Raw genomic sequence first — 15,129 nt, 5'->3', positions numbered from 1 at the left:
CAACATTTTTTTTTTTTTTTTTTTGGAATTTTTTTAGTGGTACAAGTTCAGCTGACTAAAGAAAAGCTACACTCAACTCTTTATTTTTTTTATTTTTTGTCTTTTTTTCTTTTGTACTTGGTGGTGATCAACGATAAAAACGTTTTCGGGCACTTTTAAAATAGATTTTATATACATGTATAGTTTTATAGAAATTTTTCATATTGTCATTGATAAATTGATCAAATTCAAGGGAAAAAAAAAATCATATGAACAATATCGATGAAATTTATTTTTTTTCTAATTCAATCATTTGATTTTTTTTTTTTTTTTTTATAGCTTCACCATTTTTCGTTAACTTGTCGTGATTCTTTGTAAAAAGGAAGAGAGAATAAAGATTCAAGTGTTTGTTCGAAACGGAGATTGCACTTAACGTGACGGAGGGCAGAGTGCGAGTTCAAGATGAAAAAAAAAAAGGGAGGAAATAAAAAAAAAAGAAGTTTATTTTGGAACGTAATCACTTCATTCTTGTGTCTTTGTAGGAGGCAGGAAACGGACAAGAAGCTTGACTACTGCCTTGGCAAACCTTCGAACTCTTGTTTTCTTTTCAACAAAGTTTCTTACATTTTTATTTTTTTTTTTATCCTTATTTTTATACCGTAATTTCTTTTCGTCTATTCATTTTTTGCAATGTTCTTTTTTTTTCGCTATTTATACTTCTTTTCAATTTTTTATTATTTTTCATGACAAAACAAAAATATATAATTATGATAAGATTAATATTGCTTTCAATTCATCAACGATAACGTAGAAACGACATGATGACAAACGTAAATTTAATTGCGTGAGAATTGGAGAAGGCACTATGTAACATCGTTAGTATAGTCATAGAAAATATGAAACATTAAGTGCATTGCTATGGACTCTATCCTTTCAGTGATACAAGTCAACGTCTAACGCAACCAGAAAAAAATTTCTAATTTACTTTTGAGATTAATTTTTTATTGTTCATTTTAAAAATAAAGAAAAGAAAAATCGAAAAGCATAATGAGTCATAAACTGAGCTGTTATAATTCAATCAATAAACTCAAGTAGAAAATAGAATGAAATAAAACTTGAGCCACTGGTTCGCTTTTACATATGTTTTTTATCCTTTCAGTGATACAAGTCAACGTCAAACACGACGACAATCACTTCTAGTATATATTTTCTAGATATTTTTTGATAGCTCAATTGGGATATAAAGAAAATAAAAATATACAAAAACATATAATGAGTTATAATGATAAGTACATATGAAAAAAGATAAAAAAATATATTATTATTCAATCAATAACCCTTGGGAATTTAACTTTTAGTTTACATAAACTCGTGCGGTTGGTTTTTGCCACTGAGGTAATGTTAATCCATAACATGGCTTACGAGGACCTCAAGACGTTCCCTGGAGATGTTTACTATGTTGGAAAATAGATATCTCATGGTAGTTTCACCCTCGAGCATCGTACTACTACTGTTACTACTGACTATACTTGCGTATTTCAAAACCCCGCGCTTTTCTTATCCCTACAATTTGTAAATATGTATATATAGACTTGACTTTTACTTTGGAAAACTTGTCGTGTGACAAAATTTTCTTGGTTGAGTCAAGCCATGCGTGTCGTCAAACTTTCAAGCTCGTTAATTTAGTCGTTGGTAAGACAAAATAAATGATCTTGGGCTAACATTTCGTCGTAAAAGTCACGATAATGGATAATGGCAATTGTGAGTTACACAAGTGGAACAAAACTTGAAGACTTGTCAGATTAACTTTTTCCAACGTGCTTGATTAAATATACATTATGAAAATATTGATTTTTTTTTTAATTTTAATTTAATTTTTACTCATGAAATAAAATTTGATTATGTATTTTAATTATTAAGATTTATTGAAAAATATAAATCTCATTTTGAATTTTTATTTTCGAATTATAAAATCAATATTATTCAACATTTAGTTTAAAATAAAATATTCTATATTTACTTTTATACTCAAATTATTCATAAAATAAAAAAACAAATGATAATAATAATTTTAACTATTATCAGATTCAATTCAAATAAATTATAAATATAATTTTTTGAAATAACAAATAGGCGTAAGCAAATATGGGATTATAATAATCTACATTTAATAAGTTGAGCAAATAATTTTATATTTGCTCAAGAAGCAATGGAAAATGATAAAACCAACTAAATATAGAAAATTTTATCGAGTAAGCAGTATGGAAATCATGAAATTGTGCAAGCTGTAGTCCCAGGATTAATACTCGCTTTATATAAATATATTTAAATCAAAAAATGAAAATTACATTCAAAGATTTATATTATTTATTCAATTTAATAATTACTTTTAAATAATAACCAATTTTTTTTTTATCTTAATTTAACAAGATCAATAAAATAATTTTATTTTATGAAAATTAACAATTCGAGGTATACATATAAGCGCATCGCTTTAGGGAATAAAAAAAAAAAAAAAAAAATTTCAAGTCAATTTCTCATGAGAATTATAAAAATTCAACTATAAATATTAATCAAAAAAAAAAAAAAGACGACATTACTTCAAGCTGGAAATTTAATCTGTAAATAATAAACTGATTTTTTTTTTTTTAAGAAAAGTAAAAAGAAAAAAAAAATAAATAAATAATAAAGAAAGAAAAAAAAAAATTTTAAAATACAAAAAAAGTGAAGCGATAGATTTTAGTTACGAAAGACAATGGTTTTTCGGTGGTTGGTTGAGCTAATGGGACTTGATGTATAGTCTCATGTCCTGACAAAGAGGATACACATGTTTTTTTTTTTATATATTTTTTATTTCAACAGGACAACAAAAGAGACCGTAAGAAGCTCTTTATTTATTTAAAGTCCCGAGTGACCAGAACAGGAGGTGTGGCGTTTCAATGTGCAGATATCGAAGCAAAGGGTGTCAAAAGTATGAAAGACGGTCAAAGGGCTATCTATAGATGGGATGAGAAAAGTGACATGAGAGAAAGGGAAGGTAAAAGAAAAGAAAAAAAAAAAGAAAAAAATAATGAGAGGCAAAAGAGACTGAGAGAAATGAAGAGGGAAAGAAGATTAAGTGAATGAAATTGGAAAGGGCTTTTGAATGTAAAATGAAGGGGGTCAGAGATTGGACTATAACAATCACCCTTGCAATCCACAGAGTTATCAGATAACTGTACATTCCTGTAACCCGTACTAGACACTGACTATATATACATATATCTACTTACTTCCTCTATACTAGGTTACGAATTACGGCTTCTAACTATTTATTATCTCATTCTATTTCTCTATTTATACATAGATCTAGGTTTATGTATTTCTTGCTCTCACTACTGTCGAATGAAGAGGATACCATTTCCGGACAGAATCGCACGTTCCCAACAGACCAATTACAATTCTCTGTTCGTCTTGTTCTCACTGGTATTCCATAACCATGAAAGTACTTCTTACCAACATCACTGAATACAATTTCTAGGTTGATGACTGACCAATTGGTTGTTCAGGATAGAAGGATATCCGCTCAAAAGGATACACAATATTTTATCTTTTAAATTTATCATCAACTTGGGTATATATATAACTTGGTAGATTTTTTTTACTTCAATTACATTTTCAACTTTTATGACAACAACATTACAACGAAAGAAAAAAAAAATAAATATAAATAAAGCAATTTCATCTGGAAAGTACTTTTTTTAAAAAACAGAGAAAAAAAATGTTGATTTATTTAATTAAATGACGTTGACTATAAAATTTCTTATGGCAAAACTTTTTTTTATTTTTTACTTATTATTTTTTGTTAATTAATTATAATATACGTCGAAATTTAATAATAATAAACGTAAAAAAAAAAAGTTGTTGAAATATATCTCTCATTTGAGCTGAGCATTATGGAGAAAAAAAAATGAATAAATAAAAAAGTATAAAATAAAATATAAATGCAGTAAACGTAACTTTTGAATATTTTAATTTTTATTCTTTTATATAGTTTGCGGTGAAAAGAAGCAAACAAAGTGAAAAACCTTTGAGGAAAATATAACACAAGCATTTACACAATAAGCTATAGAAGTTTTATCATCACGTTACTTGCAAACTTGATCGACGAGAAGGGCTTGTGATATCCTGAACAGTAAAATTTTAGCCAAAAAAAAAGAAAAAAAAAAAAAGAAAAAAAAAAAAAGAGGAGTGCAAGTACCCGAAGATAATAAAAGTGTGTAAAATAAAATGAAAATAACTAAAAGACAATAAAGTAAATAAGCATGAGAATATAAAAGAAAACGATGAGAAAAATAAAAAATGGAATTTTACGAAAAAGAAGAATTGTTAAGAAAAGACCAAGAATAATAACAGCAAGGTGCCACGAATGATGTACTGGCCACAAAGATATTTTTATTACACTCTGTAAAAATTCCACAGATAATAGTCCTACTATGCTTGGTGGATACAGAAAAGTTTAATATTTTTTTTTTTTTTTTTTTTCGACTAAAATGATCATCAAAATACAGACACATAAAAAATAATAACAATGATAATAAAATTACGTTAAATTCGTGTCATGTGAATGTCCTTTTCTTTATTATTTTTGTTTTCCATTTTTATTTTTCGTTATTCTCTAATAGAAAAAGTAATATCATATAGAAATTTATTTATACACACGAGGCATTTTTGTTTTTTTTTTTTTTTTCAAAAAATCCAATAAAACTGAAATCAATTAAATTTATGAACTGAAAAAAAAAAGACAAAAGAATCATTTCAAAAGCATGAAATTTAAAAAATGAAAAATAAATTAATACCATTGACAAATGGAAAATCAAAATGAAATTGCCAGAGGTGATGAATTTCACAACTATTCGAATCAATATTATCATCGACTTTTCAATTCAACTCTTATAATTAAGCAAACAAAATTAAGTACAAATAGATGTGAATTTTGAGCATAGTAATGGAAAATTTAGTAAATAAAATAGTCATCATCATCATATACAGTTGGACAAATTCAATGTTCACTTGCACCAATACACATATACACACATGAATAAGCATCAAGTTTTTGCATCGAATTGCGTTAGTAGATCAAATTACATTCAATTATACAGTTGTAACGAAATTGTTTGTTTGATGTAAACGAAATTACAGAAGGCGGGTTAACTCGGGCGTGGCAAGAATGACACGCGTACTAATCGTACGTGGCTATAAAATAACCAATCTGTAGACAATATTGAAATGCGTATTTTCTTTTATTTAAAATGCATATATAAATATACATATATCCATTGCAAATAACCATGTACAAAGAGACACGACGAAACAAATAAACAGATACGAATTTTCCATTAAAACAATTCAATTTCGTTTGATATTCATCATGACGAGTAATTAAACATGATTTTGAATAATTTTATTGAGTCATGATATACGTATATATTTATTTATTTTTTCAATTTTATCCTATTGAAATTTAATACGAATTTATATATTTAAAAATTTTATTATATTTTTTTGTATAATTATATAAATCATCATTTTTTTTTCATTACACGAAATGGAGCATATGTAAATGCAAAAAAATAAAATAAAAAAAATATATGAAAACAGTTAGAAAAGAATAGTGATATTACATTGTATCTGTTGGCTTTTGTTTTCATGGGATGTGAAACTAAATGTACATTAGGACAACGATTTTCTTCTCGTTTGAAAGATAAAAAAAAAAAAAAGAACTTAATATGCTAGCCATTGTGGCACGTGCCATACTAAAATCATATAGAGAACTCAATTTTCCATTTGGCCTGTGGAAGACACCAACACTTGTGAGTCTTCAAAACTAAATGGCTTTTTATAATATCAGAGAGAAAGAGAGAAAAAGTTTAACTGCCGATTGAAGAACGTAAATGTATTTGGTCACACTACCACAATGTAAAATGAGAAGTGAATAGGATTTTGGACAATGACTATTTTTACCATTTTATTTTTATCGAAACCACTCAAATTGTCTGGAAAAATCTAAAATTTTATGAACATATTTATACAATTATCACGAAGCCAACTGAAATGAAACAATTTTTTTTAAAGACAAAATTATAAATTAAATTTTGCAAATAGCTATTTCTAATGTTTCTGGTAATTTTCATAACTACTATTCGTTGTATATAGTGATATTGATTTTTTTAAAACTTTTTACTATTTTTATTTTTTTATTTTATATATATTGTGGAATTTATCGCAATGTAGAAGTATTCTTTGTATTTAATTCTCGTATAAATTTTATGCGAAAAATGTTGGAATGTTTGATTAATTATTTATCAATCGTTATTTTCTACCGAAAAAAAAGAAAAGCCTTTTTTCATTGTACACCGTATTCTCTTTTGTAAATGCAATACCAATGTGAGTCAAAACAACGAAAATTCCAGGAAATAAAATTCGATAACTTTTCCAATGTTTTTTTTTCACTATTAACCCTAGAGGCTTGTGAAATTCAAGTGCCAATGTAACACTCAATGTCAGTTTTGTTTATACAATTTTACTTTTAATAAAAAACAAAATGAGCAGTAATAAAAATAAATAGATAAATAAAGCCAATATTATTATTGTTAATTAGTAAAAATAATGATTCTTTTGAGAGCAAATTACACTAAAATTTGAAAATTAAAACTTTATACATATAAAAGTAAAAATATCAAGTAAAAGAATTTTTTAATTAGTTTATTTCTCAATAGGAATGACATTACATTGGTCATCTTGTATTTACGATCAACTTGAGAGTGTTATCAAGACGAGACGTCATCATCCATTAGTCTAATTGCACTCAACAAGAAATAAGATAAGTTTGATGAAAATTTCAATTGAATTTAACATCACTGTTTATCAACATGACTATATCAAAATCAATTATTTTGATAAATTTAAAATGAATTGAAATAAATTTACAAAATTCATATTAATTAATAATTTGCAAATAAAACATTAAAATGCATCAGTAAATTCAATTAATTTGATAAAATTATTGATAAAAAAGAACAATGAAAATAAAAAAATAAATTTCAGTAATTTATTTTATCCGGTTTGAATAATTTATGTTACAGTTAAAAATATTTTTTTTTTTAATTTTAAAAATGATGTAACATAGCCTCGAGTTAAAACATGTTTGATCATTATGTATTTTTTAATTATTATGTTATTTTGTATTTTTTATATGATGCTCATTATTTTTGAAAGAAACTTCAGTGGCCCATAGTATAAACTATCAGCCCCCAAGGCAAAATAATACATAGTAATAATACATAATACTGACCAAATGTGGAAAAAACACGAACAAACAAATATTCCATTTTCATGGAAATCATAAATTGGATTTTCTGTAGTTGCTGGGATATGTAATTGAAAAACAATATGCATTTAAATATATATATTTAAAAGCTATATATACTATCCATAAATTAAAAATATTTTTACATATTACGATTATATTTTTGAATAAAAAAATATATTTATACTTAATTTTTTTATAAATCAAATTGAAGAGAATGGTTTGGAGGGTTTGAGAAAATTCATTGTTTCTTTTATCGTTAAATTTTACTCTATCATATAATTTAAAAACAGAATTAGCTTTTCTATTTTATAATACGAAAATTTATTGGATTTTACAATCAAATAAGGTTGAACAATAGTTATGAATTCAGTCAATGTAACTAAAACTTTTAAAACTTTAAACATTGAAATTTTTTTTTGTGTTTTGTTTTATGTTATTTCCTGTGTTTTTGTATTGTACTGAATTTTTTTTTTTTTTTTTAAATTCAGTCAGCTAGTAGATAGAGTAAATGGAAAGGCAGACTTTCAAAGCTTGATACAAAATTCATCATGATAAAACAAACTGTAATTTTTTTTTATTTTTTATAGATAATATATAGCATCTTTTGAATTTTTTTTTTTTTAAAGATAAATCTAAACTTGAATCATTTTTCATCGTAGAACGTTCAATGAACATATATATACACGGATTATAATTATTTTAATTGCAAGGAAAAAGAAAAAAAAAAAAAAAAACAATCAACTCATAATACAAAAACTTTAGTGTAAGAGTTTCAAAACAACTTAAATATTATTAAAAATACCAACAAAAAAATAGAGTGAAAATGAAAAAAAAAAAACCAAACAAACAAAAAATTCTTGACAGTGAATGATGGCTTCTTTGGATTAAGAATATTTATTATTCTTATTTATGTATTTTATTCATTGGCCTGCAACTTTTATTAACAAAAAAAGTGTATAAAAAGAAAAATAATTGATAAATATAAAAGTTTTAAATAATCTAATGAGAAGAAAAAAAAAAAATGATGATTAAATATCAAAATGAATTATCAGAAATGGTTGTCATTAATTTATAAAATATGTATATTATATATACAAATGATAATAGAAAAGCCCTAGTTTAAACTGCAGGCAAACGCCTGCACACGATCCCACAATGATGTTGCGGCCACATCGTGTGTTAACTCCAAACGCCACTGTTTGTCTATGCAAACGAGGAACCAGTAGGAGGACAGTTTGGACACCTGAGGGGATGATGTACACACACGCATAAATTCCACTGGGATACAAAATACCAATTCACAAAATGCTCATATACATATACCCAAATAAATGACACTTGCAATATACATATATATATCCCTCAAAGTTTTAAGTGATGAATTCAATTGCCGATAAGTTTTCCATTAACAAAAAATAAAAACAAAAACAAGTAAATAACAGATTGATAAACAAATAGATAGAATAAAAATAAATTAAAAATAAACTATTTATCGTTTAACCATTTTCCAACCAACACACAAGTGATTATGTCATCTATTTTTTTATTTCTATTTCAAATGAATTTTATTTTATTCATTTTTTAAATTTAAATCTAAAATGATTTATCTAAAACTATGTTTTTCGCTGTTGATATTTAAAAATAAAAAAAATATGATAAATGTTTTTTATGAGAGAATTATATTTTCAAATATAATCGTTAATCATATTTATCTTATTTTTCCACTTATTTTAAGTAATTAAATATTAAATATTCATTCCAGTGAAAAAAATTGAATGAATATATTTTTCAGAGAAAAAAAAATATTGAAATATTAAAATAAAAATTATAAATTTAAAAAAAAAAAAAACAAAAGAAAATAAATGATAATTGAGATTTTTTTTTGAGGAGTAAAAATGTTTTCTGTGGAATTTTAATTAATGTTTCATGGTTGTGGTTTACTCGTGCAGTAAGAAAAAAAAAAAAACTAAAAATTATTAATTGAAAATAATATAGGTAATATATGGTGAAGAACTATTGGCAAAGTAGAGATCGTTTTGTGATAAAAGGATAAAAAAATGAGAGAATATTTAAAAAAAAAAAAGGGACAATTTTTTTCCGAGCTGTTTATTTTCATTTTGTTATATTTTTTTTTTAGTTCTAGAGTTATTTTCATATGCCTGCGGCATTTACTACGAAGGTTTCCGTATAATGATATTTTTATCAGTTCAATGATGAGCATGCGCACCATGAAAAATTTATAAAATAATAGCTATAGTTGACTCAAAAAAAAATCAAATAAAAAGAAGCGATTTAATCGTATCTCAACGGTTCATTGGCAAACTGCCAGTTGGACCATGGATAAAATTTCATGCATACGAGATGGAGTTCTCAGTTAATATACGAGTCAATTTAAAAAAAATTTTTCTCAAATATACATGCTTTTTTATTTTCAAGTATTTTGCGTAAATATAATCTTATATTATGATCAATATTTACTGAGTTATCGCGTGACTTTGATGAGCTTTTTTTTTCAAAGATTAGATACGATAGACATTGTTGACACAATGTCTACAAATGATATAAATTTTCAAGGCTACTCTGTTATCTATCAAGCTCAAATCATTGTAAAATACAGTTTATTTTATTCTCAAAGTAGGGTAAAGAAAAAATTACCTAATGATTGTAAATAAAAAAAAAAAAAAAAACAAACAATCAAACAGAAATGAATAATTATAAAAAATTTAATAATTAGCCATCATCATTATGTCAATTATCAACAACTATCCAGATTCACCTACCTGAAAAACAAACAAAAAAATTTATACATTATTAATCAAATGATTTTTCTTTCAAAATAAGTATATGAAATAATTAAAATAAAAATAATAATTCTAATTTATATAGCGCCTTTAAATAAATAAATAATTTATCCAACTAATTAGATTTAAAAAAATACAAATTAGACAAAGCTATTTAGTTTAAAAGTTTTGTATTCAAATAAAATTTGGACTATTGTGCAGCATCAAGGATGAGTTCAAGCTCATGTTTGCACAAGCATTATAATTTAGAACCTATTCCCAGTAGATTTTCTCAGGTATATTTGCTCAGTCTGCACCACTAACAACCCCAGGGCTATGTATCCAAGTAGTACGAAGAATCTCAGTTGAGTTGCGTCAAGAGACTCGTGTGTATGTATGTGTGGTCGTCATCTCTTTTTACTATCTTTTTTATACAATTTTACAGTAAAATCATTATACATACATACATGTAACCAAGTAAAGTGTAATACATACTGTATATACACACAAAGTTGTAAGTTGATTCAATAGAAAGAGAGCTGAGAGATACAACCAAAATTACAAAACCAGTCAATTATAGAATTAATCCATTGGTCTGTTATACACGAAATGTAAGTGGATATTACCAGGAAAGTGAGAAAGGAGCTGCTACTAAGCCGTTTGGTAATCGCAAAAGTGAGGACAGCTCTTGGTGTGCACACAAACGATGTGAAATAGTAAAAGCAGTATAATAATATTATTTTGGTTGTGTGTATGTGTACGACACGTGCAAAAAATAATGTATACATAGATATAGATATATATTAAAAGATTTTCTGGATGGTTTTACGTTGGGGATTTGTTAGGTAAAGCCTTTGGTGGTGTATATATATATATATATTAAAATGGCGTTACAATTTTCTCTAGCGGTAGTAGAAACTGCGCTTGTCTCTAGTTTTAACTATATAGCAACCAGAAAAGCTTCAACCTGTTATAATGGTGATGTTGAATTTCTCTTTCTCTCTTTCTCTCTTTCTCTTTCATTTTACTGTTGGTTGTAAGGCATCGTCAACACTTGCACACTAAAATCCACTGAGATTGGCTTGGGGAAAGAGGGAGATGCCAGTTTACATTGCCTTGCCTTAGTTTTATCCAGTATTCTCTTCATCACCATCACCACCACCACCACCACCCTTCGACCTATGCTTTTCCAACACAAAACCAAACCAACCAACAAACAACGGCAACAGCAGCCCCTTCAACAACGTATTTCCATGTGACGGCAATCTAAGTTTCAAACTTTGGTTTCAACATACAACCAGTAGTCATCACGCGTCACGATATTCATCATTTGTAGAATAATATACACATTCAAATTAATAATTCAGTATTTGTTTCGTTTTTTTTTTTTCTTTTAGATATGTCATTCAATATGATATTCGAAAGGGTTGATATTATGTAGGTCAACTGTCTGTAGTTAGTACGTGTATATTACGCTGCGTGACTTGAAACTAGATAAATTTTATCAACCAGAATATGTCGTGAATAAAATAAAAAGTATATGTATTCACATGACTATTTATTTTTTAAAAAAACATGAAAAAAAATATACATACAGAAATAAATCAATGATACTTTGATCAGATAATCATTTGTCATATTTATTCAGTAGTATATGTCAATATTTAGTCTGCCAAATTTCGACATTGTGACAAATAAATATCACAGTAGATGAAAGAGAATTCAAGAAAAATTTTATTTATATTAAAAAAAAAAATAATCTATTATCTTTTGTTTTTTTTTTTTTGGATTGTTTTGCATAAAATGAACGGTAAGGAAATTTTTTCATAATTCAATGTCAAATACGACATCATGCAATATTCAAGCTTCAGAGAAAAAAAAGAAGTTTGCCTTACAAAGTTCTTAAGAAAATTAAAAATAAATTTGTTTTTAGTCATTCTTTATTATTTTTTTAAACTGTTATTTAATTATTTTTTTCTGTTTTATTTTGTGTGACAGTATTTTTTTAAAAATAAATTTCCGGTGTTGGTTGATTTGATACCCCAGAAAGTCTCATGCATCATTTATGAGGAAAACAGTAATGCTTTTGCTTTGTCATACGTCTTAGATAAATTACGATAATTTTCATGGGGTGCAAATATTGAATATAATTATTATATATTTTCAATACTCAATTCAAATGAAGAGATAAATATTTATTTTCAATAAACTCTAGCAACAAATGCACTATTAGAAAGCACCAATGATATATACAAATATAATTATTATATATTTTCAATACTCAATTCAAATGAAGAGATAAATATTTATTTTCAATAAACTCTAGCAACAAATGCACTATTAGAAAGCACCAATGATATATACAAAAAAGAAAAAAAAAGGGAAGAAAAAAATATAAATGAGTAAACAAAATGAATAAACAAATAATATAGTTAATGATTTTGATGAGAGATAATTTTCATTTTCAACGAATATTCTGAAACCATGGTATGGGTTGTGCCATATTAACTTGATCGACCGTGACGTCAAGGCCTTGGCACAAATGTTTAAACATCAAATCTCATCATCGTTATATTCCAATGATTAACCTGTTGCTATAAAAAATCCCAAATTTAATTGACATTTCAATTGATTTCATTAAAATAAAATAAAAATAAAATACTAATTCACGTTTGATAAATACAAGCAAGTAAAATATTATTTAAAGATCTTGGAATTAATGATATTTAATTAAAGAGTAATTATTTAAATAAATAAATTTATTTTCTGATATATTATTATAAGTGAAATTGAAAATTGTCAGGTGTTATATATATATATATTTTGAATTTAGTTGTCTGACTAATCGTAATGATTTTCAAGCACATTTTGATGTCCCCAAATGGGAGTATAACGAATGTCACGCACGAAGAGAAGAGTCCCATCCCTGAGGTAATTCCGAGCGTGCTTTGAATACTTTCGAAGAGGCTTTCGTCTGTCACCATCATGGCGTTTTGTTGCTATTCCAATCGCGTTAGTGATGGCAAAATGTTGAATGCCCAGACAAACTGATACCTGTTGCCCATGTGTGTATGTGTTTGGCCCATTTTATGCATTACATATTGCAAATTCAAAAACCCGTAACATTCAAATTTCATTGAGCACTCATGGGGAAACAAGTTTGTCGAGAAAATATATATAGATAAAATATTGCATTATCAAAATTTGCATTTCATGAATATCAAGTTATATATGTGTATATATTTTGAGTTTAAGAAATATATATATTATCATTGCTTTTCATGAATTTTATATTTAAAATAATAAAATTATAATAATATGAAAATCAATGTATTTTATTTAACTAAATGAAATAGTGCATGGTATGCAATAAATTGTGGTTCGTTAAACAGTTAATGTAGTTGGTCCACAGGGTACCACGAAATGAAATTTACCGTAGAGATAAATATATATCTATATATCTCTTTTATGCCTGGTACCAACGTCACACAAATTATTATCGACAACCGAGTAAGTGACAGTGAGGTGCGGGTACAACCAACACATATATATACTAAACATCCACGTCCATGCTATATCACTCAACTGAGCATATGAAATGATGATCTGTTTCAAATACATCCACCATTTTGGCTTGATATGTATTTCCAGTTGAAAAATTAAGCTTTCATCTATATATACCCGCTTGTTTTTTTTTTTTTATTTTTAATTTAGTTTATTTTTACATCCAATATCAAAAGATTAAAATTAATCAAGCTCAATTTGGTATGATAAAAATAAATAAATAGCTAATTTTATTTGTATGTGTATTATTTATTTTTTAATAGAAATAATTTTCGTTTTTTTTTTTTTTTTTGGATAAGATAATAACTAAGTTTTGAATATTATCATTCAAGTATAAATATTATCATCTCTAAATAAACCAATATAATATAAACTCTGACAAATTCATTCAGCATTAGATTATATTATCATACAATAATACAACTCATTGTTATTGTTTAAGAAAAAAAAATACTTAATAATTACTTTGCATGATACTGGGTAATATGAGGCTAAAGTTTTATACATCCATGTTATTTATTTTTAATAATAATAATAATAATAATGTTCTAAGGTTTAAACCAACTATACAATCAAGTTACTATCTATCTGTAGCACAATAACTTTGAAGTCTCACCCATCGAAAAATACGAATCTTTTGCAATACTGTGCATCCTTTTTTAAACCAGAGGCTGCAAGACATAATTAAAATTTTCTAATTAAGAATTTTCGATAAGACGAAAAGGCGAGAGATACTTGCTTGTTTACTTGCTTCTTGACTATCTGACTCAATGTACAGAAAAGCAAAAGCCACCATCTCTGACGTCATCATCATGGATAGCAAAGAAAAGAATATTCTTGAGAAAAGAAGTCAAAATTAAATTGAATTTTTTTCAACTACAAGATTAACTCTCTATACATCTTTTGCTCTACTCTCAAGAATATTGGTAGATATATTAAATTAACGAATTTTATCTTTTTTGTATATAATATATAAACACAAATTCATTCAAGCCAATGAACAACTTTGTAATCTTCTTTTTTGCATTAAATATTTTTTTAACCTATATTTAGTTTAGTTGAAAATAAATATTGTAGGGATTTTGCATTTAGTTTTTTTTTTTTATTTTTTTATTTTTTTATTATCCGGATGAGTAAGGTCTGACGGAAATCGATTGGATTCAGGGCAAGCCTAGTCGTATTCACGCGTCCGATTGGCTGTTGATTAAAACCGATCAATTTTCAACAGGAATTGGGAGGATGAAATCTCTCTAGAGAGACTCACTATCAACCCCCCTTCCTTCTTAAATCTCATTTTTCTTCAATTCTACAAAGATTATATGGCGTAAACGATGCTTTGAATTTCAAGTACTCAAGAAATTCTATATAGAGCTTTTAGTGCTTGCCAACCACAGAAGTAAAGAATTTGTATTAATCGCTTTCAACCACATCGTGTTGGTCCTTTCAAAACCATAT

General features: G+C 26.3%; 1 protein-coding gene across 1 annotated transcript in view; it reads right to left on the bottom strand.

Moving 5' to 3' along the window:
- Positions 1-10,058: 10,058 nt before the first annotated feature.
- Positions 10,059-15,129, bottom strand: part of LOC122859008 (cuticle protein-like) — a 58,802-nt gene continuing 53,731 nt past the window's right edge. The window contains exon 5 of the mRNA XM_044162320.1: positions 10,059-10,110. The gene's annotated coding sequence lies outside the window, so the exon portion shown is untranslated. The remainder of the gene's footprint in view (positions 10,111-15,129) is intronic.

Source organism: Aphidius gifuensis, linkage group LG6 (assembly GCF_014905175.1).
Source record: "Aphidius gifuensis isolate YNYX2018 linkage group LG6, ASM1490517v1, whole genome shotgun sequence".
Lineage (NCBI taxonomy): Eukaryota > Metazoa > Arthropoda > Insecta > Hymenoptera > Braconidae > Aphidius > Aphidius gifuensis.
This window is presented reverse-complemented; position numbering and strand designations above follow the sequence as displayed.